Genomic DNA, 27,326 nt, shown 5'->3' with positions numbered 1-27,326 from the left:
TCTCCATTCCGCACAAGCTTTTACTTCCCATATTTTCCTCCTTTCTGGATCATGAGGATAAAGATGCATCTTCGTTCCTCTGATCGATTATAACAGCCCCATGCTGAACAGCAAGGCATATTTTACACCCCAAACCTGACTTCAGAATGAAAAATTCTAACGATGACACGACGTCAATATGGCTGAGAGCACGCATCGGTGCATGCAATTTGGCGCTTCACTTGGCAAAGATGGCTAACAAGATGGCGCCTTGCGGTCATGTGATCACGTATCCTCCAATCACGATCGTTTTCACTCGAACCAAGTTCGCCAAACTTTGGTATTCCATGTCAATGTACAGAAGGGTGGAATAAAGATGGGAAGATTGGGGAGATGGGAGCGAAGAGGCTGGGCGAGGAAGATTGGGAATAGGAGAAGAGGAAGAAGTGGAATATCAGTTTGTTTGGCCACTGTGTACCATACGTTTGTTCACTGTAGTCAATGGTCATTCCATGCTTCTGTGATTCATACATCACAGCCATTGGTGTTCTGAAGTTCACTACCTAGGAAGAAAATGATCGTTTAGTTTATAGCAGGCTCATCATTGAACTCTCTACTATCCCGTTTGTTCCTAAGTGAGTCATATTTAACTAAAAACTGCTATTCTGGTGCAATGTCAACAAAGGGCATTGCACCTAAGAACATGCCATGCCTCTGGTGTGGATATATTTAAGACTATCCAATCTCTGAGCTGTGGCTGTACAGGACGGAAAGTGGTTTAGCACAAGCCATGCCATAACGGGTGTGGTTCGGGGCCTGCCTTATGGCCCCGAAAGGCCTCTGGTTTCAGGCGCTCTCTGTTGCCTTTTCGGTGTTTATTTGGTACTATTTTACAACATGGTTTCAGTCGGTAATTGCTCCGAAGTTTGTCCATTTATAGTAATAAATAAATAAATCATGTCATAAGACTGTACTGGGAAATGTGACCGCCCTCCGGACGGTGATGGAAAATGGTCTGGAACCTCTCCTGGTTCTCATATCCTGTCCTGACTTCCCCATACACACTGACACATTCAACTTTGTTTGTTACCTCCACCACCGAAGGTGAAGGAGGTCATGTTTTCAGATATTTCTGTCTATTTGTTCATTTGTTGGGTCGCCGAAATAGGTGACCCTTATTGTCAGTAATTCTGTCAGTTTGTTTGGATGTTTGTTCGTTTGTCATCAGCATAATTGGTAGTAAACGTGGGCCGATTTTGACCAAACTCGGGTGGTAGGTACAACTTATGACCTAGTGTGTTGGAAATTGTGATGGTTGCTAGGGACGCTTTGGTTCCATAACAACAACCGAAAAACCTTCAAAATCGGTACTGTTCACGCGAAATCTATTCCGAAAGCCATTATCCCACGTAGGGTTATGAAATTTGGCACGAATGATCTCCAGGTGATGCTCTATCAAATATATTCCGGTTTTTGTGATATATGGAATACTTTATCCGCAGCACCCCCTACAATTAGGGTATGCGCGAAAATTGGCGAAAATTGAAGGCCCCCTAGTGACCAGGTGAGTGCATCAATACGAATGAAACTTTGCAGGTTCATGGTACTCAATGAGTACTAGAACTTTGCCTCAGGACATATTGACCGATTTCGCTTAGGTCAGGGGGTCAAAGGTCAATTACTGCAAAAATCGATAATATGCGAAAGCTGGAGGTGCCTTCGTGCCAAATGCTACTCCTCCGAGGGTTATGGTCGGATTGTCATGAAAATTCACACTAATCAGCTGGAATACATTGTGCACAAACTATCGAGCCGGATTTTTGATTAAGATCTTTGTTCACCCACAGCACCCCCTCGAACTATGGGGATTTCCGATTTCAAACCGCATTTTCGGTACTTTTCATTCAAATGGATACCGAGTAGTTATCAGTAAATGGAACTGGATGAGATGTGATATGCATCATCTTAAAGTGATTCCCTATCCACTATATGACATCCATTTTGCTCTATATCTTATAGTTTCCATGCTCGGCGACCCATCGCCGCCTACCGGCTTGTTACCTAGATTTCGTAAGTATATTGATGACTTCTGTCCTCAGTTTGTGTGTGTGTTTGTGTGTTTGTGTGTTTGTTTGTAGGCACGATAACTCGAGAACGTAAGAAGCTACCAATGTCAGATTACACCACGTGATTCAGGAGGGTGATGGCTAGCGCTGATTAGATTTTGGTCAAAATCGGTCAAAGGTCAAGGTCACAGTGAGGTCAAACATCCCAAAAAAAGTTATAACTCGAGAACGGAAGAAGCTACCAATGTCAAATTACACCACGTGATTCAGGAGGGTGATGGCTAGCGCTGATTAGATTTTGGTCAAAATCGGTCAAAGGTCAAGGTCACAGTGAGGTCAAACATTCGATATTTGATGGTTTGGTACAGAATCATCGGAGAAACTTCTGGTTTGCGTCGCTACCTTCTCTGGAGACAGCTTTTATTAGACAAGGTCAGAGGTCAAGTTGACGATTTCGTAGGTATCAGTCTATGACTGCTTGTTTGTTACTTACGAAATCTAAAGATTTCGTAAGTATATTGATGACTTCCGTTTCTGTTTGTTACTTACGAAATCTAAAGATTTCGTAAGTATATTGATGACTTCCGTTTGTTTGTTTGTTTGTTTGTTTGTTTGTTTGTTTGTAGGCACGATAACTCGAGAACGGAAGAAGCTACCAATGTCAAATTACACCACGTGATTCAGGAGGGTGATGGCTAGTGCTGATTAGATTTTGGTCAAAATCGGTCAAAGGTCAAGGTCGCAGTGAGGTCAAACATAATTCCGTAAATTCATATGGAGCAATGGAGTATTTTTGCTTCGCTCTATGTTACGAGTTTGTTTTAACTTCGATTTTAATTTTGTCTTCGTTTTTTGCGATCGCTTAGGACGCTTAAAACTCGGTTGTCGAAATTCTGGAACAGCAATGAATAACTGATATATATATAAATATATATAATAAATAAGTCTTTTATCAGATTCTTCTGAAAAGTAATACACCTATTATCTGGCATATCCTGCTGGTACTGAATCACTTTTTTAAAAATAAAAACAAAAAAATGGAATTTTTTATAAGAAATCTAGTTTTTGTCTGGGACTCATTATCTGCAAACCACAGTGTAAAATCGTAGACCACAATGAATTCAGAATTCAAGCTCCCCTTGGGCTTCTGACTGATTCATGCTTTTATTAGACAAGGTCAGAGGTCAAGTTGACGATTTCGTAAGTACCAGTCTATGACTGCTTGTTTGTTTGTTTGTTTGTTTGTCGGCACGATAACTCGAGAACGGAAGAAGCCACCAATGTCAGATTACACCACGTGATTCAGGAGGGTGATCGCTAGTGCTGATTAGATTTTGGTCAAAATCGGTCAAAGGTCAAGATCACAGTGAGGTCAAATATTCGATTTTTGATGGTTTGGTACAGACAACTCGAGAACGGAAGAAGTCACCAATGTCAGATTACACCACGTGATTCAGGAGGGTGGTGGCTAGTGCTGATTAGATTTTGGTCACAATCGGTCAAAGGTCAAGGTCACAGTGAGGTCAAACATCCAAAACATTCGATTTTTGATGGTTTGGTACAGAATCATCGTAGAAACTTATGGTTTGCGTCGCTACCTTCTCGAGAGATTTTATTTGACAAGGTCAGAGGTCAGTCAAGTTGACGATTTCGTAAGTACCAGTCTATGACTGCTTGTTTGTTTGTTTGTGTACAGGATATCTCAAAATGTTTTCGATGGATCCGAATGAAATTTGCTGAGCAGGTTCGGTGTGTGACACGGACGAACTGATTAGATTTTGGTGAAGATCTGGATCCGGATCCGACTGCGAGAATTTTTTAAGTGATTCTTCACCATTGAGAGATAGGGACAAAACGATATATAGCACGATATCTCAAAAAGTTGTGGACGGGTTCGGACAAAACTTGGTGGACATGTTGGATATGCTGCAAGAATCGATTCAATTTTGGTGAAAATCCGGATCCGGATCTGGATCTGATAATTTTTTAAGTGATTCTTCACTATTGAGAGATCGGGCTAAACCAATATAGAGCATGATATCTCAAGAAGTTGTGGACGGATTCGGACGAAACTTGATGGACATGTTGTGTGTGTAACAAGGACGAATTGATTCAATTGTGTGGACAGCATGGTAGCAGCTGGAGCAGTCGCAATACGTGATAACTTAGTATAAACAAAATGAAAATTCGACAAAATGAAATAGTAATAGTGCAAGTGAGATGATCTTATGTATTGTCACATAACTAAGAAGTGGACATTACAATGTCATCAACTCAACGAACTGAGGCATCGGCATTGGCATTCCGATCAGCAACTGGATTACCTTTTACATTTTTTTTAAGTGATTCTTCACCATTGAGACAATGGGACAAAATGCATGATATTTCAAAAACTTGGTGGACGAGTTGGTTCGGTGACAAGAACGTCTATTTAATTTTGGTTCAGGTCCTGATTCAGATCCGGTCTCTCAGTGGGTACATAATGTAAACTGTTCAGCCTGGCGGAGGATGCGCTCTGCCAAGTACCGTTATAGTTTTGTTTAAAAGATCCCTTGTTTCCTCACTTGGTGAAAATCATGTATCGTTGCCCTCGGAAGCCCTCGAAGCAAGTTGTCCCCCTCACAATCCTGTATTCCCTAACATCGCAACATCATGGTCATCCTTTAAGCTGTTTTCTGTGCCTCAAATATCCTCCTTGTCCAAGCACCCCCTTCATTTTCAAGCATTCAGAATGCATGATCTCAGATTTCATTTCTCTCATCAATTGCTGGTTCCAAGCATTAGTCTCTTCATCCACTGCACCCCCTCCCTATCCCCAAGGTCAGGTCAGGTATGGGAGCATGCGCCGGAGCAGCGCATCGCTGGTACTCCAGGGGCTTCTGTTTGGCCATCCTCATCTCCTTGAGATGCCGCCCCCTCCACCCCTCAATCCCACAAGTCGTTGTGGACTATGACCATCGTGGAATTTTTATTACCCTGAATCTCTTCCATGAGTTTACAGTGAATTACATCCATATATTACATGGTTAGGGATTGGGGGGAGGTAGGCGGGGGGGGGGTAACGGTGTTACAACAAATCTTTGTGGGAGAGTGGGGGATGGGATGTCTCAGCTTGGATTCTGTAACCCCTTGCATCTCGGTGTTTCGCAGGCAGGGTAATGCTTCAGTGCGTGCGATGGTGGGCAATGCACCTGTCGTACCCCCACTCTCCCACTCCCTTCCATGCGCACCGCATTTTATATAATCTAGGCATGCACAGAATATGGGAGGACTTGGCAGGGCTATAAGCCCAATTGGGGGAAAATAGTCCCTCCATAAGGGGGTCTCTTGACACAGAAAACCCCCAGATACTTACAACCCAACCGTTTTTTAGCTGATGGGAGCTTACTGCAGCGAACGGTTCCATTTATAATGGTACTTGACCTCAAACACATGACAAGGTTCAAGTGGCAGCAGATTGTTTGGATATTAGAGCAGACATCACAGATAAATGTTGTCTTTGCTGCAACTTCACTGGAATACACTTTATATTTGACCTTGGTGCAAGACTTCATCCAAACCCTAATTTCATTTCAACATGAAGAGGATGATGCCAGAACGAGAGAAACTAATTTGGTTTGACATGCAGAAGCAGTATATCCCACTTCCCCCCCCCCCCAACTTGCCTTTCCTCATTTCATCTTTTCCTCCCCCCCTCTTATTCCCCATACTGTTTGTTTCCCTTCTTTTTCTCTTTTCTCCATCTTCCCTCCCATTTCTACTCTCAGTACCTTTTTATCAACCTCTCACTCTCTCTTTCACCTAGATACCCACCATTACCTCTCAATATTTGACCTCCCACCCACGTACTATAAGAATCCGAGCCTGGATTTGGCTATGACAGGCATTTTCGATGCAATTAAAACCACTTTCATGCCCTATTAATGATAACACTGAGGCAATTAATAACAAACTTCTAGCTGCCAAATTATTGATATACAAATAAATTGTGAGTGAAAGGGCTTTTTCCATTGTATCAACAAATTATATCTGTTCAGCCTACGTTTTACTTCACATATAAACCTCATCTATCTATAATTCCAGCAATCTCTGTGTGTCTGTCTGTGACCGCTGTTTCTCGACAACCACTGGTCCGATCTAATTGAAACTTGCTAGGTATATTGCCGGGGCCCTGTGGATGTGCCTTTTCAAGGTTTGATATCAATCGAAGAAGTGGTTCCCAAGTTATGGCCATTTATTTACCAAACCAATGACAGGACACGGTGCTATGACGTCACAATTGACGTCACAATTATCAATTAATTATCGACAACCACTGGTCTGATCTAATTGAAGCAATGCCCCAATCCAGTCATCGTTTACAAGAGCGAACGAACAAAGCTGCGCGTTGTGCACGCGCAATGGAATCTAACGAAGCACGAGCTGCTCGCTTGACATGCGATGCTACGCGCGTGACAAGGCGTTGTGCAGTTGAGACGGATGAAGAACGAGCTGCTCGCTTGACATGCGACATGTGTGTCTGTGTCTGTGACCGCTGTTTCTCGACAACCACTGGTCCGATCTAATTGAAACTTGCCAGGTATATTGCTGGGGACCTGAGGATGTGCCTTTTCAAGGTTTGATATTAATCGGACAAGTGGTTCCCAAGTTATGGCCATTTATTTACCAAACCAATGACAGGACACGTTGCTGCGTAGGCGTGGCCGATGGGGGAAGGGCACCATTTAGTTACCAATGACAGGACACGTTGCTGCGTAGGCGTGGCCGATGGGGGAAGGGCGCCATTTAGTTACCAATGACAGGACACGTTGCTGCGTAGGCGTGGCCGATGGGGGAAGGGTGCCATTTAGTCACCAATGACAGGACACGTTGCTGCATAGGCGTGGCCGTTGGGGAAGAGATCCTCAGCCACGTTCCCCATTACGGGTTACAATGTACGGACTTCTGGATAGTGATGACTTACAGTATTCTAATAATTTCTCAATTTCTTATGCGCATGTACAGCCACGCACGTACGGCCACGCACGTACGGGGATGCACTAGTTAATTTAATAACACGAATGGGCCCGTTGGTCCGATGGACCAAATTTTCATTGGTCTTCCCAGCCTTGCTGCATACCCGCCTGCTGAGCATTAGCTTGCCTTTCACGAAGCCTAGATGTGCTTGGGGCCATCGCGGGGATTATACATTCATTAATATTGCCATATAATACTACTATTCTTATTATTGTTGTAAATATTATCAGGGTTAATTAATATATGCTTTGTTACATTGTTATCATTGTTTTTGTTATTTCTTTTGTAATTAGAATACCATGCCGTGGTAGAAGGACGTATGAAGCTGCTATGTATACCTTAACAAGACGTATGTTTAAAACATGGGAATTCTGATGGATTATTTTTTGTAGTTAATTAGCCTAATCAACTCATGAGATCATGACGATCATTTTGGTGTATCACATTCCACATCAGAACGCTCAAGTTGAACTCCACAAAAAAACATGCCACCCCTCCCCACACACACATACACACACACACACACACACACACACACACACACACACACACACACACACACACACACACACACACACACACACCTCATCCATTTACAGTCGAGTCTTAAAGGATCTACAAGGTCTTAGGGATCTTGTGGGTCTTTTGGATTTTTGAGGTATTTTAGGTCCTCGGGGTCTTTTGGGTTTTTTGGATCTTTGAGGTCTTTTGTGTCATCTGAGTCTTTTGGGTCCTTGGGTCTTTTGGGTTATCTGGGTCTTTTTGGTGGTCTGGGTCTTTTGGGTCCTCGTGGACTTTTGGGTCATCTGGGTATTTTGGGTCCTCTGTTTTTTTGGATAGTAGGGGATGTTTGGGTCTTTAGGGCTTTTTGGTTCCTCCGGATCCTCTGGTTATTTTGTGTCTTTGGGTCCTCTGGGTCTTTTTGGTAGTAAGGGACTTTTGGGTCTTCTGGGTTTTTTGGCTCCTCCGGATCCTCTGGTTATTTTGGGTATTTTGGGTCCACTGGTTATTTTGGGTCTTCAGGGTCTTTTTAGTCCTCATGGTCTTATGGGTCTTTTGGGTCCTTGGGGTCTTAAGGGTATTTTAGGGGTCTTCAGGGTCTTGGGGTTCTTAAAGGTCTTCAAAGGTTGAAGGGGTCTCAACAATCTAAATGGTTCAAAAGGTAAATTCCAATGGTGCGTAATTAACCAATAGATGTACATAATTAATTAATAGACAAAAAATATGCTTTTCACACACACACACACACACACACACACACACACACACACACACACACACACACACACACACACACACACACACACACACACACACACACACACACACACCACCTCAACCATTCATCATAGATTGTCATGATTTAATTGGCCATGGTGTGGGTCCGAGACTTGGTTCCCAAGGATCAGATCCCATAGATCTAGAAGCGATTCGGACCAGTCCAGCCGAGACTGGATTTGCTTTTAAAGCTGTTTTCCGTGATCCGGCACAGTCCGCTGTTCGTGTCACCGGAACATCTTATCCTTGGATCTGCCTGTGGCTATTAAACGTCCAGCGAAAGTGTTTGTTCGTCAGTGCTTGTGCTGTCCTTGCTGAGTTCATCGTGTCCGCTCAATGTCACGATCAAATAACTACGTAAACAATGATTTGTCTGGTTACACACGAGATCCCATGACTATCACCCGACACTGCTTTTCAAAAATGATCTCGGTGAGTGATGGACATTTAGTTTATGAGGGCCTACTGAAGCCATGGACATCATTATTCTTCCCTGTTTATGTAAACTTTTCACTTAATACATTATGACTTTGGAATGACTCCACCAATCCTGATGAAATTTCTAGCCATCGAGGTTTTACTGCCGCTTATATTAATTGAGCTCGACTGTACTTCCTTTGTAGTCACGTGATTTAACTGCACACTTCCATTTTATGACCATTTCATTTCAACCAGATATTGATCTCGAGCAGCTGAACCAATCGTTATGCAAATTTCAGGGTTTATTAATCTCATTTCAAGGTTGGATGATAATAACAATAATAATAATAATAATAATAATATTTGTTGTTATTGTTCCAATACACATTTGGGACTCCCATGACAGAGTCGTGAACATTTCCGCACTAAGTTGCAGACTCCATTACACGGTGCTGAAAAAGCAACCGTCGGTTAAACCTGGAACTTGGCCATGATAACGACACATAATAAATGGCCTGCTCTTTCATTAAGTCACCGTGAAATATTTAACGTCCACTAGTGAATGCTGGCCGATAGGACGGCCGGCTTAACGTTCTTTGCGAAGGAGGCCGAGACATTGGTGCATTTCCCTGCCTGAAAAGTACCAGGATAACAGGTGACAGTCAGGCTGGGAATCTAATGCAGGTTAGACGGCTCAAAGGATGGTACGCTGACCTTGGATCGGCTTTCGACCCAGCACAGAGATCACTATATTAATTAAATGGCTGTACGGTACTCTCCAGATAAAGGTTTAGCCACAATAGCTAAATATACCAGATTTTCTTTAGCCACACTTCTTCTTCCTGCACAGTCTGTGGTTGAGGCTCTGCTACTGATGCAGTTGCCACCATTATCAGGACACCGGTGCTCATTTCACCGACCTCAGGATGAAAGGCTCAGTAAACCCCACCTGGTGTTAATTCAACGGTCGACATGGCCTCGAACTCAGGACCCTAAGATCCCAAGCCAGCCACCCGAGCCGCTAAGCCAACACCAGGATTTTTAGCCACACTCAATTCAACCAATCAGACACCTGCTTGATGATATGATGCAGTCTTGCGCAAACTCGTGAGAATAAGAGACACTTCACAGACAACAATTGTCACGTAACATGTGATCCCAGTGAAGCAGGAACTTCAATCGGATGGATTCCTTTTTTCCACGTAAAGTGAATCCTCCTCCTGTTTTTCATTTGTTGCACATGTCTGCAGTCTGCTATCTTTCGCCAAAGTTGTGGCTGTGCCGCTGATGCAGTTCCCCCTATAGGTCAGAGCAGGAATTTTGAATTTAGCTAGGGGGCCAGAGATAGCTCGCCTCCTCTCCGCAAAGGACACCTTGGGATATGTAATGTCCATTAACAGATACAAGCAGACGGGACACCGAGTTTCAGTCCATCTGTGGGACGGTACACATTGATTGATGCCTCACCCTGCACGCGAACCACCAGGGTGGCAGATGAAAACTAGGCCGACATTCAAACACATGATAGGCAGGTCAGCAGTTAGTTGTGCATACATCTAAGCTATCTTGACAACCAGTAATAATAACAGTAACTAGAACACCTTGGCTCCACAGCCCATGGAATGTAGACGTTTTGTTGTGCTCGATATTAAAGCGTAAAGGACATTTGGGACAGCTTGGCTGTTTTCCCCATTGTGGAACGAGTCACAAACATGGAGCCATTAGTCTTTCGTTCAGCTCCATAGTCGTCATGAGTATCCAATTACTCCAACTGCTGTAAAGTAATATGCTAATTAATGGAATTTTTCCATTAGCAACAACTAATATACCCATTTGTTACCTTGTCTGGCTTTCCCTCTGGCTTTCCCTGGACCCCCCAGACATCAGTGAGCAAGCAACCTGCCCGATCATGAAGACCCAAATCTCGAAATGGAATATTGCTTTCCATGTTTGTTGCGGTGTTTGTATTTTGTCTTTTCCTGAACATTTTTGTCCATTTTTGTGCGGAAGGAGTAATTTGATGGGATAATTGTGTCGGGAAGATATGTAATCCTCCTGCCGACAGGAGAGCCATGAACTTAAGCAGACGTTAATGAATGGGCATGAAAGCTCGTCAATTTCACTTCATTTTAAACCGTTGCCATGATTTACTTGATTACATTTTTCTACATTTATTTACTTCATTAGATTGAGTTGATTATATTTATTGCTAAAGAAGAAGCGTCCAGTCCGTCCGTCCGTGCATCAGTTTGTCGCGCTTCATTCTGCAGCATTCCTGCTGTCGCGGATTAATAAAAAATGATGATGTTGGAAAACTAATGTTACTTGGTTGAAAGCTAATAATCCATTTACTTGGAACAAAAATTTGTGTCCGTTTAGTCTCAAAGGTGCCCGTTTTGAAAATCCCCTTCCTGAGATTGAAGACGAAGAAGCAGACATTGGAGCTTTATGTAGCGAGCGGTTCGAACAGCAACATTTAGTATTGTATGACGGCAGGAACCCTCCAGAAGGACACGGAAGGAGAACACAAAATTTCACAGATGTATGTCAAATATTTAAAGTTCATTTCTGGTATTAAAGATCGGTACCTTCCGGGTGACGTAGAAAGCTGAAATTTTGCGGGCCGATGGACATCGAAGCCGATGCACCGGGAAAAATCACAGAACCGTTGGAAATCATCCGTCAATTTAAATATAAATAAATGGAAAAAAAAAACAATTGCAGGTGAGCGAACCGAGACAATGGGGAAGCACAATTCGTTATTGCTGACAATGTAAAATACCCCACGAGTAAAGAAATATTTCTCGAAGCAAGAGAAGAAAAAAAAAAACATATGAAAGTACAAACAATAGCAACAATCACAGTCACCATGACAACAGCATTAATGTATTATTTCCAAAAAAAATCCGTTTTATGCGTTTCACTTCATTTTACATCCTCAATGAGAGTCGTGGATAAACTTGCAATGAGTTTGTGAAGTACAACATGCTTTCGTGTGATTAATCCCATCAGTGAAGCGTCGGGAGGCAGGTCGAGTCTATATTATATAATGAGCCGCATCTGTCTGTCTGTCGTGTTATAACTTGAGAACGACTTAACGGATTTCAATGAATCCAACGACGGTGGATTCAGGGATCTTCCAGGAAGGTTTGTGATGCAAAAAATAAAATGAAAAGGAAGGACGGTTTGTGTATGGGTGTTTGTGTATGCACACGTGACGAAACCGCAAATGCCAACTTGTGATGCTGGTTATCCACGCATGGAGGGCAAGATCTCCCAGGAATCCTTTTTTGGTCTTGCTCCATAAATTAGCCATCGAAGCAAAGATTGGTATTCCCGTCAACAAAGCGACCAGTCTTATATGTTAGTAATAATAAAAAGACTACTCCCACCACGTTTTGTAGATGACCATCTTAACGCTCCTCTAACTAGAGCCCACAACTACTTTATTCATGTTATTTACTAAAGTACTTACCTCATAATTCTGCTACATTGACATATTAAACCACATGGTTGAGAGTGAGTTTGAGAATTCTCCAACAGAGTCAAAACTGCCGGTATATTTGGGCCCATTGGAAAATGGCGTGCATGAGAGTTGTTGACTTTTCTGAAGCAATGTGGTTGGAAACACTTTGGTCATCTGGATAGTTCTCATGTGCGGTGAATTGGATGGTGTCATTTCCAGTGGTGGCATTGCCCCCAGGAGGGTGACATTGAGAAGGTGGACGGGGGTTGTTGGGTGGAGAGAGGGGGGAATTGTGAGATTGACTAACAGGATGAGGAAAAGGCAATATAATTGTCAATGACACAATGAAAGTAAAGACTACGTGGAAACGAAAAGGATAACAATAATGTCGCAGCCAGGTTAACAGGTGAGGATGAAACAACAAATCAATTTCATGTCATCATGCCATATTTGATTTTTCACATTAATCGCTGTTTTTAAAGGGCACTCTGCAGTAATACAACTGGTGGTGCACACATTTGTTTGTGTAATCCATAGTTTCCATGGCAACAGCATCTACATGCTAATTGTACTGCACAGCCAGATGGGATGGTATGTGCTGAAACAGGTGGGACTGAAGGGAGGGGCAAGAAGGAATGAGTGTACAAAGTAGGAAGGCCCTGCACAAACAGAGCAGTGTGGAAGCACAAGAGGTCACAGTAGACAACGACCAGTGTGCTTCCTCCAGGATGCATCTCATGTAGAAGTGCAGACAAGGTAAGCTTCAACGTGGAGTCGTTTTGGATTAAGTCTTGCCCTATGCTACTGTTCTGATGGACTCAAAATGACATTTGTTGCATTATACTTGATCTTAGCTCATAGTCGTGACCTTGTGTGTATGTGTGTGTGTGTGTGTGTGTGTGTGTGTGTGTGTGTGTGTGTGTGTGTGTGTGTGTGTGTGTGTGTGTGTGTGTGTGTGTGTGTGTGTGTGTGTGTGTGTGTGTGTGTGTGTGTGTGTGTGTGTCTTGGTTACCCTTCATATCCAAATATATAAAGCTCTTTCTAACCACTGACTCACTCACTCACTCACTCACTCACTCACTGATATGAAAGATTGGTACCTTCCGGGTGATGAAGAAAGCTGAAATTTATGTGTGCCGATGGACATCGGAGCCGGTACACCAGGAAAAATCACAGAGCCGTCGGAAAGCATCTGTAAATAAAAATATAAATAAATGAGAAAAAAATTGAAAATAAATAAATGAAAAATCAAATGCAGGTGAGCGACCCCAGACAATGGGGAAACACTGTTCGCATGCTTACACATTGTGTACTGTGCTTCCTTACACAAGGTGTAAGCACACCCCGCTAATATCCAAATCAGGCTGCTCTCACATGAAACTTGCAAACTCCCTGGTCAATTTGTTTATAGTGCAGACGTTGCTGCCCAGAACCACACTTGATAGCAAGAAATGTACCATAGTGTCAAGGAACCTCCAGGAAGACCTGACCAGTGGCTACCCGGAGTCCAGGCAGGAATTTGGAATTTTTTCAGGGAGCTGGCGATTACTCGAGGACTCTTTGTGAAGGACACCGTGGGATCTTTAACGTCCTCCAGTTAATGTTTGCGAACAGAACATTCAATTTCATGTCTATCCATGGGACAGGACACACGTTGTCATTGCGCTGCCTGTGAAATACCAGGATGACGGTGTATACCTGGGCCAAGATTTAAACCCAGGTGAGACAGTTCAGAGGTGAGTGTGTATTCCTATAGGCTATCCTGCCAACCCCCTCCTCAACCTCTCCTGTGATGTTAAGTGGACCTGAACTCATTGTGAACTGGTCGCGTGGACTTGGCAATCAATTCGTTATGCTTCCTCATTTATATCGATTTTAAGTGGATGATGCTTTAAAGGCCACAATCTGTTCAGCCTGGCAGAGCTCAAAAGAACAAGTGTAAAGCCAGTTTTATGAAACGTAGAAACCTGGGTTTATTACTCCACGACCAAATGTGGATGAAGGTTATGTTTTCACACCTTTCTCTCTGTCCGTGAGCAGGATACCTCAAAAAGCTATGGACGGATTCAGAAGAAATTTGGTGGGCAGGTTCGGTGTGTGACAAGGATGAGTTGATTTGATTTTAGTGAAGATTCGTAACTGGATCTGTATCCGATAATTTTTAATCTTTGAAAATGATTTTTCACCATTGAGAGATGAGACCAAAATTATATATGGCATGATATTTCAAAAAGTTGGGGACGGATTATGACAAAACTTGGTGGATGAGTTGGGAAGGTTTCAAGATCAAGCTGATTAAATTTTGGTTTTGGTCTGGATCCAGATCCGGCCTGTGACTAGGATACAAAACGAGCTGTTCAGCCTGGCGGAGGCATATGCTGTTCCGAGTGCCCTTCTCGTTATACTCGTGAATCAACATTTTTTTTTCTTTACTTAATACAATGTCAAGGCTCGTATAAGAGCTAACACACAGAATGTATAAGAAGTGGAGCAGGAGACAAGAGGGATGGGAGAGGGAAGCACAAAACAGTGAGGAACAGAGACATGAGGAGATCTGTGGAAGGGAGATGGATGGGGCGGGGAACACGGGGTATACAAGAGGGATAATACAGGGACTTTCAGGAAGGAAAGCAGGGAATTTTAAGGAGGTGGGCTTGGGGTGGATTAACGGGGGTAGAAAAGATCGTGGTTTTGGATGGGGGAACATAAGAGATGGTGGTGAACTGCTGTTTTGAAGACCTGGAGGGAAGAGTGAGATTGAAGTGTGTGGGAGTTTGTTCCAAAGGCGGAGAAAAAGGGGAATGAAAGAGTGAAGGTGAGCAGTAATTCTTGATGTTGGTAGTTTTACCAGAAGGGGTTTGCTGGCAGACCTTGAACACCCTGTGGAAATATGAGGGGGAACATATCTCAGACAGAGCAAGGGGGGAGCGAGGCCAGAGCGGAGATGGTATAAGACTCCGCTCTTATACCATCTCCGGAGATGGTATAATCTGTGGGTACCTCTCTCACCTGCCATGGGACGTCAGCAAAAGCTTTCTGTGACTCATTGGGACTGACTCAATCGGTCAACTTCCCGACCCGGATCTCAACCAATGGTACTCCATCTCTTCTGGATCTGATTTTGACAAATTTCCCTGACAATATCTGCTGCTCTTCCTTCGCTCCAATTGGTTCTTCTGACCACGTCCTTGTTAAAGTGGACATCTCTCTGGCTGTCATCAGAGAACCACCTCACCGCCGTCGAGTCTGGCATTTCACTCAAGCCGACTGGCAGGGTCTCCGAGCAGCCATCAAACTTACAGACTGGTCTCCTATCACTACTTTCTCAAACATCAACTCATCCTGGGAATTCTTTCAAAGAAACTTGCTCTCCCTCATGCACAGATTTATCCCCTCTCGTGTTCAGTTGTCTTACCCTTCCTCCCGCCCTTGGTTTACTGAAGCTTGTGGCGAGGCAGTTGTCCTGAAACAACTTGCCTTTGCCTCATGGAAAGCAAACCCAACTGAGGGCAATCTCAGTTCTTTCCACAAAGCTCGGAACAAGTGTGTATCTACCCTCAGGAGAGCCAGAAAACAACATCTTTCTCATCTCAAGTCTGAACTCTCAGACCTCTCTCCCTCCTCAAAATCCTGGTGGCGTTTAATCAAATCTGTTTCTGGTGTATGTTCCCCCTCCATCCCCTCCCTTACCTCAAATGGCCGCACTGCTGATTCCACACGTGATAAAGCTGAATGTCTAAACTCGGTGTTTGCAGCTAAATCTTGTGTCCCAAACCCATCACTATCTCTACCCACTTTACCCAGTCGCACCCAACTGTCCCTGGACTCTGTATCCTTTTCTCCTGACAAGGTGGAGAGCTTGCTTTCAAACCTCGAGTCAGATTCTGCAACCGGTCCAGACGGCATCAGCCCACGTGTCCTCAAAGCCTGCTCTTCTGCTCTTGCTCACCCTCTCTCTGTTCTATTCACCCTCTCATTTTCCCAAGGTCATCTGCCATCTGCTTGGAAATCTGCTAACATCACTGCCCTGCATAAAAAAGGTGCAAAAACAGATCCCTGTAACTACAGACCAATCAGCCTTCTCCCAATCATCAGCAAGGTTATGGAATCCATCATTGCTTCAGACATGAAATCCTTCCTCTTCTCCAATGGCTTGATTTCCAATCATCAATTTGGTTTCAGACCAGGTCACTCTACCCTGGATATGCTGCTACTGCTCTCCCATCAATGGATGGAGGTCCTCAATGCCAGACAGGAAATCCGAGCCGTATCCCTGGACATATCACGTGCTTTTGACACAGTCTGGCACCCTGCCCTACTCACCAAACTCTCTTCCCATGGTATTCAAGGCCATCTCCACTCATGGCTCGCAGACTTCCTCTCCTGTCGCAGTCAACGTGTGGCCCTAAATGGAGTTCTTTCATCCCCTCTTCCTGTGCAGGCTGGAGTTCCTCAAGGTAGCGTTCTGGGCCCTGTTCTTTTCTGGTTTTCATCAATGATCTCTCGGACTCTCTGGAAAATCCTCTATTTCTCTTTGCCGATGACTCCACCCTCTGCCGTACCATCTGTCATCCCTCAGACCGGCAAGCAGCAGCTTCTTCGCTCACTGCAGATCTGGATAAAATCACAAACTGGTCCAACACGTGGAACATGTCTTTCAATCCACACAAATCTCACACTCTCACTATGTCTCTTCGAAAGGACCGTTTACAAAACCCCCCATCCACTTTCTCAACAATCCACTGGAAGAAGTCTTTTCTTTCAAGCCTCTGGGTCTCACTATCTCCCATGACCTTTCCTGGGAAAGTCACATTTCCAACCTTGCCTCAAAAGCCAGTCGCCGACTGGGAATCCTCCCCGTCGTGCAAAGTCCTTCCTCGGCCCTCTTGAGCTCCTGACTACTTACAAAGCTTTTGTCCGTAGCCTGATGGAGTACTGCTCTCCCCTCTGGGCTGGTGCTCCTGCTCTCCCCACCTTTCTCGACTTCACGCTGTCGAAACCAGGGCTTTTAAGATCATTGGCATCTCCCGCAATGAAGCTGAGTCTTTGGGCCTCTCACTCCAATCACCGCAGGTTGGTCGGTGGTCTTTCTGTCTTCTACCGACTCTCTCCAGCCTTGCCCCCCTGCTCTCTCTGCGATTTGTCCCAACCACATTTCCACAGGGCGCTCAAGGTCCGCCAACAACCCCCTTCTGGTAAAACTACCAAAATCACGAATCACTGCTCATCTTCACTCTTTCATTCCTCTTTTTCCCGCCTTTGGAATAAACTTCCTCACTCTATTCTTTCCCATTCTTCCCTCCAGGCTTTCAAAACAGCTGTTCACCACCACCTCTTATCTTCCCCCATCCAAATCCTCGATCTTTTCTACCCCGATAATCCACCCATGCCCACTTCCTTCAATTCTCCTGTTTTCCTTCCTGAAAGTCCCTGTAATGTCCATCTTCTCCTCGCCATGTTCCCCGTCCCATCCCCATCCCTCTCCCTTCCACAGTTCACCTGTGTCTGTTCCCCAATGTTTTGTCCCTTCCACTCCCACCCCTCTTGTCTCATGCCTCCTTGCTGTGAGTTGTGTGTTAGCTCTCATAGGAGCCTCGACCAAGGTATACAAAAAAAAAAAAAAAAAAAAAAAAAAAAAAAAAAAAACAACAGAAAGACTACTGACCTGCCTGTGGTGAGAGAATGAGAGACCCAAAGACTCAGTGTCATCGCAGGAGATGCCAATGATCCTAAATGCCTTGGTTTCCACAGCTTGACGCCGAGAAAGATGACAGGCAGGAGCACCAGCCCAAAGGGGAGAGCATTACTCCATCAGGCTGCAGACGCAAGCTTTGTATGTGCTCAGGAGCTCAGGTGTGCCAAGGAAGGACTTTGCACGATGGAGGATGCCCATCGTCATATTACTCAACAGAGGACATATCACAAGTCTGGGAAAAAAAAAAAACATTTTTAAAAATGATAAATCTTGTGGGGTTGGACTCCCCAAAAAACAGTCGCTTCCAAGAGAGAATGTCGCTTCCTTTGACTGGAATCATTGTAATTGATTCAGCCGTTATTGTGATAGTCTGGATGACATTTATCAACAATTCCGTGGATGAACAATTTGGTGATTTTGCAATTTCTCGATTTGGTAGTGGAGCGAAGGATTCTGGCATACTTTTCATTCTTGTTAGTGATGAAAACGTTCGAGAATATAAAGCCGCTGTCACACCTTGACGATTTAGTCAGCGTATGCCGATTTATGGAAAAAATTGTCTGAAACGCTGGCACACGTCGAATGCGTTATGGGTACGTTTTGTATACGTTAAGAGCACGCTGAAAAACACTGCCATATGTCGTAGTACGCTGGCTTTAAACGTTGTACTTTTGGGTTGTCCTCAAATTTTTGCATGCTTGAAATTTTACGACGTATGCCGGCGTATGACTCACACGTTCCGCTACGCTGGCCATAAGTTGTAGGCACGTTATGCGATCGTTGAAACACGTCGACACACGTACCTTGAAAGTTACTCATAAGTCGAAACACGTCGAGGTAATGTTTCGCTTACCCGAAACTTAATTCTAACCTATGAATAACGTTTTGTAAGCACGCTACACGAACGTTGTTCACACTTCGCAACACGTTACTTGAAAGTTCCCCATACGTCGAAACACGTCAAAGTAATGTTTAGGGTACCCGTGACTTATTTATAACCTATGAGTAACGTGCTTGGGAATTGTTTGTGAAGCATGTCCTACGCACAAATACGTATGTAGACGTACTTGACGTCTTCAGGACGACCACAGAACTTAATGAACGCGTTTCTAACTTACAGATACCGTATAATGGCGTATTGGCAGCGATTAGGGGAATTGGTATATAAAAAGGGGCTTCGCAAGAGGAACCCGTCTCTTTTTTTCGACTTCGTGGTGAGTACATGTCCATGTCATTCCGAGAGATGGAGGATATGGCAAGGCTGAGACCACAATACCTACCTGTCCTCGAACATCAACATGACCTCATCGAGTTGACACTGCACCAGTTGCGTGCCAATAGAGCCGGGAGAAGAAGACGTGAACAGAGAAGAAGGAACTGGGTGAGACCATGGATCGGGAGGCGACACCATTACGGCATATATGACCAGCTCATGGTGGAACTCCGGAACGAGGACCATGCATCCTTCATCAACTTCCTGCGAATGCCCCCAGCGATGTTCGACGAGCTGCTAGCCAGAGTGGGTCCAAGGATAACCAAGCATTATTATTAAATCATTTCAATAGTCCAGTGGAAGCGATTTAACTCATTCAATGGAAACGATTTCAATTGCTGAGCACGAGCGTCCAAAAACAATAGGCGAGTGACAGCCATTTCTTAAAAGTGAAGTTGCAGCCTATGACTAGAAAACCTCACGTAATCGTCGACGATACACTGCCACGCTTTGCATACGTTAGACTATCGTTGGGCATAGGTTGTGGACGCCTAAAACACGCTAATCAATCGTTGGTATAACTTATGTATAAGTTATCGAAGCGTTCTGTGTTCATTACTCGTACATTATGCATTTGTCCAACTCGTTTTGAATACTTTAAAAACTGAAACAAAAAAATAGTTCATCGTGGGAATTGGAAAAAAAAAATTAGCCAAAAAGAACATCGAACAATGGTGCAAAGTAGTCTCCTATTCGTGGACACAATGAGGAACAATCATCACCCACACCCTCCCCATCACGCTCACCTACTACTACTGACATGGACCTACTACGACTACCAATACTACTACTACTACTACTACTACTACTACTACTACTGACACGCTCACCTAATACTACTACTACTGATACTACTGACATTGACATCTACTCAACATGGAGTCTGGAACACTGACGGGTTCCTCTTGTGAAGCCCATTTGTATATACAAATTCCCCTAAACGCTGCCAAATCGCCATTACATGCTAGATGTAAGTTAGAAACACGTTCAGTAAGTTCTGTGGTCGTCCGGAAGACGTCAATCAAATTTGTCTACATACGACAATGTGCGTTTGAGATACGTTACACATAGGTTCAAAGCACGCTACTCATAGGTTCAAAGCACGTTACTCCTAGGTTAAAAATTAAGTTTCGGGTATACTAAACATTACCTCTACGACGTGTTTCGACATATGAGTAACTTACAAGTAATGTGTGTCCGACGTGTGTAAACGATCGCGGAGCGTGCCGAGAACTTATGCCAGCGTATGCGGAACTTGTGAGCCATACGTCGAGTATGTCGTAAAATTTTCAGCATTCTTGAAATTTCACAACGTACTAGACGTACCATGGAATATGACAGCGTACTTCGTCGTTTTTCAGCGTGCTCGTAACGTATACACAACTTACCCATCCCGTATTCGACGTGTGCCAGCGTTTTAGACACATTTTTCATAGGTCGGCATACGCTGGCTAAATCGTCAAGGTGTGACTGCGATGTTGACACTTCCAATTTTTAGGCGGTTATGATTTAAATCGGCGTGCGGCAGCTTTTTAACAGAGAACGCCACGAGTTCGTCGGCGATACGTGCAACGCGCTATGCCTAAGTTAAACTATCATTGGGCGTAGGTTGTGAACGCCGACAACAGGCTAAGCATTCGTTGGTATAAGTTATCTATAAGACAACGAAACGTTCTGTGCCCGTTACTAATATGTTATGCATACGACCAACACGTTATGAATACGACCAAAACTTTTTTTTAAAAAACCTCAAAACTTCAGCGTACGCCAACGTTTTACATACATTTTTATACGTTGCCATTGCTGGCTAAAACGTCAAGGTGTGACAGCACCTTAAGGTATGGCTTTTGAAGGCTCATATCTTTTCTTTCTAGTAGTTTTTAAGTGTATTATTTTGTACGTGTTTGATGGGCAGCCATTTGTTTCCAATCCAATCCCTACATATTGAGTACTACCATACTCCATGATACAATAAATACCTCGACAATACATTAGGTTGACATTATAAGCAAGTCGGGGAGATTTAAAGGCATATGGATTAAATGAATTAACATTTGCAGATTTTGAGCTCACAACATAATACGTACTTTCAGTTATTGAAAGTGATTTTCTTTCAAAGTACCACGAGGAGCTGAAATGCTCACATCTGTAAAGAAGCTTCTAATTTGTAAAATAGCGTTGTAAGGTTTTTGAAATTTCAGTTTGCATAGAATCCAGGTGAGTGCGTGTTGAGAATCGCTAAAGACTCTGGGCAGACAAGTCCCTCATGAACTGAGCACAGTGCCAGGCCTGAGGCACAATATCTGCCATTGTGACCATGGAAAAGGAACATTCACCAGAGGAGGAACACCCAGCAGGTGTCCTGGAAGGGGTATGTGTCTGGTGGCAATGTGCAATATGGACACAGTAACCTTGAGCTAAGGACGCAGTTCACCACAGTTCGAGTGTAGCTTGGAGATCAGAAATTTCTCTCAATAAATAGCCTCTCATCACAAAAGCCTAATGCACAAAAAAGCCAGCATGGTGTTCCACCAGCTTTCCAATCGCTCCCCATGATGTGCCTGTACTTGCCTTCATATACAGAGTATCCACGAAAGATTTGGTTTGCTGTATGTGAAAGAACATTTCTGAAAAAGGTGTAGACAATGGCAAAAGTTTGTCATCACGAATTTTTCCATTTGTTGCAGATTTTCTGGATTGTGAGGAAGTCACTTGCATGTACAAGTTGTGAACAAAATAATGGAAACACCAACATAAAGTCACTTAATAGGGCGTTGGGCCACCACTTGTGGTCAGTATGGCCTGTACGTGCTGTGGCATAGAGTCCAACAGCAGCTGGAATTCTGCAGGGGGAGGGGGAGGGAGGTGCAGCACCATTCTTCCATGAGAAAGTCAATTAACTCACACCTGTTTGATGATGGAGGTTGAAAACGCTGTTTCATGCTTTGTTACAGAATATCCCATAAATTCTCGATTGGGTTCAGATCTGGTGACTGAGAAGGCCATGGCATATGGATAACATCAGTGTCATGCTCATCAAACCATTGGGCGACCACACGTGTGGATGGGGGCATTGGAGGGTCTCCTCTTGCAGCTATGCTACCCATAAATTTCGGCAACCAGGCCTGTGCAGCATTTTTATACATGACCCGAAGCATGCTGGGATGTTATTTGCTTAATTAACGCATGGGCCACACCTGTATGGAATCCGTAGCTTGGTGTCCTTCATTTATCCAGGTGTTTCCATTTTTTGTCCCCTACCTGTATATTCTTTCAAAATTGACTTCCTCCAATACAGGTGGTCAGCCATCAATTCTGGAACAGTGCAGAGGACATGAGCAGTACAGAGCGTGGACTGATGTAGACAAAGCCTGGTTTTCAGCAGACCCAGGGAATGACAATGCATGGAAGAAGCGGAAAAAAAAGTTAAGAATCTAATCTCGGTGATAAATTAAATAAAAACTTTAAATGAGAAAACAGTTGGAGAACCTTCTTTTATTTATTTATTTTTCTCCCAAATAAATAATTGGAACATTTCAGAGGATTAAAAATCTTTGCATTCAACTGTCATTGCACTGCCACACAAAAGCAAACTATCAAAATTTATTTTGTAAAATTATATGAAACAGTAAATAGTTAGCAACATGCAAACAATGGTGGTTGCAATTTTAATCACTCGTGCTCGGTATTCTTTTCAAATATGGAGGAAGGTGAGGGTGAGGGTATGATGCTCCCGTTGTGAAAAGCAAAGAGAAATGCCATCCCACGACCCCCAACACCCCCCCCCCCAAACCTCTCACCCTTGCCCCTCTCTCTTGTAATTACACATCCTTCTCGGCCAATTTGTTCAGTAAATTTAAGATTTTTTTTAAATTGGAATTTGCCAGGTACACCATCTGCGAGGGAACCCTCTTGTGCTGACGTTAAGGATACCAAACATATAAGCAGGATTGAGGTTACAGAGGGGAGGAGAGGGGAGGGGGATTTTCTCCAACCTTTTGTGCTGGGGGAATCTCATGGTGATTGCATTGCCAAGGTTTGGGGTATTTTACCAACCTGATTATTATCATCCGTGCAAAGAGACAGAGAAATTTAACGAGTTTAATACCACCTCGGATTATAACCAGTGATTGATTTTCAATATAATAAAAAAAAACTGTTTTAATATCAATTCTAAATAACAAACTGTTCTTTTTACATAAGTCTTTACTATTCCGGAAGGTTCTGCGTTGGCTCAGAGGGATTTTTTTTTTCATTCTTCCTTTTTCTTATTTTCTTGGAAACCAACAATTGTAGGCTCAAATGCTGATCCTGGAGGGAAGGAAATGGCAAACTACCCAGTAGCGACCCAGTAGTCGCTCTGAGACTGTTCCTGTTGAAGAAAGATGTTACATTTGAAGGATCTATTTGCAGGCATTCCAGTTATCTTTAAATCTTATTGCTGTTCAGATCAGTCTGTTGATCAAGTATTCAAACTAGTGGAGAAGTAGTGTTGAATATGAGACAAGAACTAGACCATTTGACTCACTTTATCAAGGTGAGAATTTTCACTTAACAACTTAACAGCCCCACATAAGTACAGTGTGCTTTGTCAGGGTTTATCAATGAGTTTGAGAAGATGATGTCTTTTTTATATCAGTGTTTGTAAATGAGTTTATCAATGGATCGCAAGGATTTTATCAATGTTAAGGAGTTTATCAATGTTAAGAATTTTATCAACATTGAGTAGTTAGGAGGAGGAGGAGGAGATTGGCACCATACTCTGTGCAGAGCATTGGTGCTGCTTAAGCAATCTCCTTGGCTAATAGGCAAAATCCTGGATGGGTCACCACTCTGACACAGTATACCAGCATGCTGGCACTCATTTTTCCGACCTTAGAAGGACAACAGGCCGAGTTAACCCCACCTGGTATTAATTCAACAGCTGAGCGGGATTTGAACTCAGGACCCAAGGATCCATAGCCCACCACCCTAACCATTAAGCCAACACCAGGCATGATATTGAGAAGTATATATCAATATTGAGGATTTTATCAACATTGAGAAGTTTATCAACATTGAGTAGTTAGGAGGAGGAGGAGGAGATTGGCACCATACTCTGTGCAGAGCATTGGTGCTGCTTATGCAATCTCCTTGGCTAATAGGCAAAATCCTGGATGGGTCACCACTCTGACACAGTATACCAGCATGCTGGCACTCATTTTTCCGACCTTAGAAGGACAACAGGCCGAGTTAACCCCACCTGGTATTAATTCAACAGCTGAGCGGGATTTGAACTCAGGACCCAAGGATCCATAGCCCACCACCCTAACCATTAAGCCAACACCAGGCATGATATTGAGAAGTATATATCAATATTGAGGATTTTATCAACATTGAGAAGTTTATCAATATTAAGGAGTTTATCAATATTTATTGAGGAGTTTACCAATATTAAGGATTTTATCAACATTGAGGAGTTAATTAATATTCAGGAGTTGAATATGGATACAAACAAACATGACAGAATAGTGACTGAAGCTTTTTGTGCGAAACTCTTCAGGGTAAAAATCGCAGCAAGTGAACAAGGAAGTGAAGGCGTGTGCTTTATATGCAGGTCTCAGAAGAAAGATTGTGAGGGTTAGAACACAACCAGTGCGAGCATGTAGAAATATCCAGTAACCACCGGCCACTGTACCTGCTTCATCTGCCATTGCAGAGCACCTGGTTTCCAACCCTATCTGTGCAGACCAGTACAATGCAGATATGTTCAGGATATTGAGCCGAGGTCGGAGCTCGTTTCATTTACGTATGTTGGAAGCAACCTTCATCCTTACCACCGATCCAATATTATGTGGTCAAAAGGAATTTGTACGATCTCTGTGTCTCTTTTAGCATGGAAAGATCAAAGGAAGTACGGTAACAAATGGTGAATGGACCTTCGGGGAAACCCATCCCCCCTCTCTCCAGGATGCCGTTGCAAACGTCAATCATTGACGAACTCTGCTCCAGCCAATGGGAGCTCGAGGTAAAGATGATGAGCCGGCCAATGGGCGTTCAGATTAACCGTGATGTCATTACGGCTGAACCAATCAACGTCTACCTTGTTGAGACCAGCGTATAAAGCACACGCCTTCACTTCCTTCTTCACTTGCTGCGATTTTTACCCTGAAGAGCGCAGCACAAAAAGCTTCGGTCACTATTATGTTGTGTTTGGTTGTATCCATATCAAAGTTCTGTTGTACCAAACATCGGTTAATTAAGGAGTTTATCAATATGAAGGATTTCATCAATATTGAGGAGTTTATCAATATTAAGGATTTTAACAATATTAAGGAGTTTATCAATATGAAGGATTTTATCAATATTAAGGATTTTATTAATATTAAGGATTTGAACAATATTGAGGAGTTTATCAATATTAAGGATTTTAACAATATTAAGGATTTTAACAATATTAAGGAGTTTATCAATATGAAGGATTTTATCAATATTAAGGATTTTATTAATATTCAGGATTTTATCAATATTGAGGACTTTATCAATATTAAGGAGTTTATTAATATTAAGGATTTTATCAACATTGAGGAGTTTATCTCAATGAATTTGAGAAGAGAGCATCAATTTTCATTTACCATATTATTAGAACACTTATAGCACGGCTCTTTCTGTTTGGCTAAACGGGTGTATTTGTTCAACCAACCAAATGTATGGAATATTTTGAAAGGAAACATCACATTTGGATGTTAGGAATCGAGAGATGCACTTTGCTAGGATTCTGTTACAGATTACTTCGAATGATGGCCTGATCATCATCATTGATGTACCATATGGTCTTTACAGAGCATCCTGGCTGCCAAAACTGTTCCTGGGCAAGGTTAGGGTTCGGTTATATGGATGGTTTGCCATTGCCTTCCTTGCAGTCAGTCAAGGCAGGGATTTGGAGTTTATCCAGGGTGCCAGTGATAGGTCGCCTATTCTTCATGTAGGACACCGTAGAATAGTTGTCCACCAACCAATACCAGCAGAAATGACACCCAGCTTAACGTCCCATCTGAGGGACATTGATTTTTTTTTCCTCCACATTGATGTCCTGCTTGAGATGCACCAGGCTGACCGTTTATTGCTGTGTCGAGATTATAACCCAGGCAAGATAGCCCAGAGGCGAGTGAGTGCACATACCCCGAGGGCCAAGGCTATCCTGCCAGTCTTAACGGCCTAATGCAGGGTTTTTTATTTCCTTCTAAAACGATCAACAAATGTATTCATCTGGTGTACACATTCGCTTTTACGACAGGCCGAGTAAAATTTACACTGTGGCTGTAAAAGTGAGATGGCTCCCCAGTCGTTGCCCCTCTAACCCCACTGTCACTTCAGCCTAATGCTCTTCCAACAGCCTCGCTGTTGTAGAGAAAAAATGACGAGCAAGTAAACTAAGCTACTTTAAAACATTTACACAGATTGACTAATACATTTTTTTATTTCTATCTATGACAAGATTCGTGATGAAAATGTCTTTGTTGGTAAACTTGCGATTACTGTAATTGGATCTTTTCGACACTGCTGATGTTCAAGATGACAATTTTAAACACAATATGTTGCTTTTACTCTTTCATGTTGTTGTTTTTTAAACTAAAGTTTACATCGCAGATCACATGACGAACCACGTGACCATTTTGTTTGCCGTTTCCTGGAAAGATTTAGCGAAAAAGTGTTTTTATGCCTCTGCTGACAAAGTCGCCAGTGGCATGATGCTTTTGGGTTGTCCGTCTGAACGTAAGTATGTACCTCCGTCCATGCTAATTTTCTCTGTTTTCTCTCCGATTGACACCAAATTTTCACCATAGGTGCGACGACTCACAGTGTTTTTGTGATAATTATGACGTCATAAGTCATGTGTTGTGGCAGCCATGTTTGAAAAAAGGAAAAGCTTTGGACCTCTGTATCTCTGAAACCCCATCATGGAAAAAATTGAAACTTGGCACATACCATGTACTCCCCGTGGGGAATATAATACATACACCAAGGGTGCCGGAGGCATTTTATTTCCGGGTTGTCCATCCATCCGTCTGTTCATCCATCTGTCCGTTCGTCCGTCTGGATTTTTGTTTTACTTTCCTCAAGTTTACTTTCCTCACGCGATAACTCAAGAAG

The 27,326-nt window shown here is 43.2% G+C and overlaps 1 protein-coding gene and 1 long non-coding RNA gene across 4 annotated transcripts in view; one reads left to right on the top strand and one right to left on the bottom strand.

Moving 5' to 3' along the window:
- ANO4 (anoctamin 4) overlaps positions 1–27,326 on the top strand; it is a 213,927-nt gene that overhangs the window by 35,411 nt on the left and 151,190 nt on the right. Inside the window, exon 1 of one of the 3 annotated variants that reach the window (XM_085880563.1) lies at positions 10,524–12,981. The exons of the other annotated variants lie outside the window; for them this stretch is intronic. The gene's annotated coding sequence lies outside the window, so the exon portion shown is untranslated. Of the gene's footprint in view, positions 1–10,523; positions 12,982–27,326 lie in introns of those variants that run through there. 3 annotated transcript variants of the gene reach the window in all.
- The window catches only part of LOC147025777 (uncharacterized), a 38,162-nt gene continuing 33,847 nt past the window's right edge, over positions 23,012–27,326 (bottom strand). The window contains exons 3-4 of the long non-coding RNA XR_015058001.1: positions 23,291–23,565; positions 23,012–23,249 (exon numbers count right to left, since the gene is read on the bottom strand). This is a non-coding gene — a long non-coding RNA (uncharacterized LOC147025777). The remainder of the gene's footprint in view (positions 23,250–23,290; positions 23,566–27,326) is intronic.

The sequence above is a fragment of the Eptatretus burgeri genome, chromosome 5 (genome assembly GCF_056783735.1).
Source record: "Eptatretus burgeri isolate ZD-2024b chromosome 5, Ebu_testis_v1, whole genome shotgun sequence".
Classification (NCBI taxonomy): Eukaryota; Metazoa; Chordata; class Myxini; order Myxiniformes; family Myxinidae; genus Eptatretus; species Eptatretus burgeri.
This window is presented reverse-complemented; position numbering and strand designations above follow the sequence as displayed.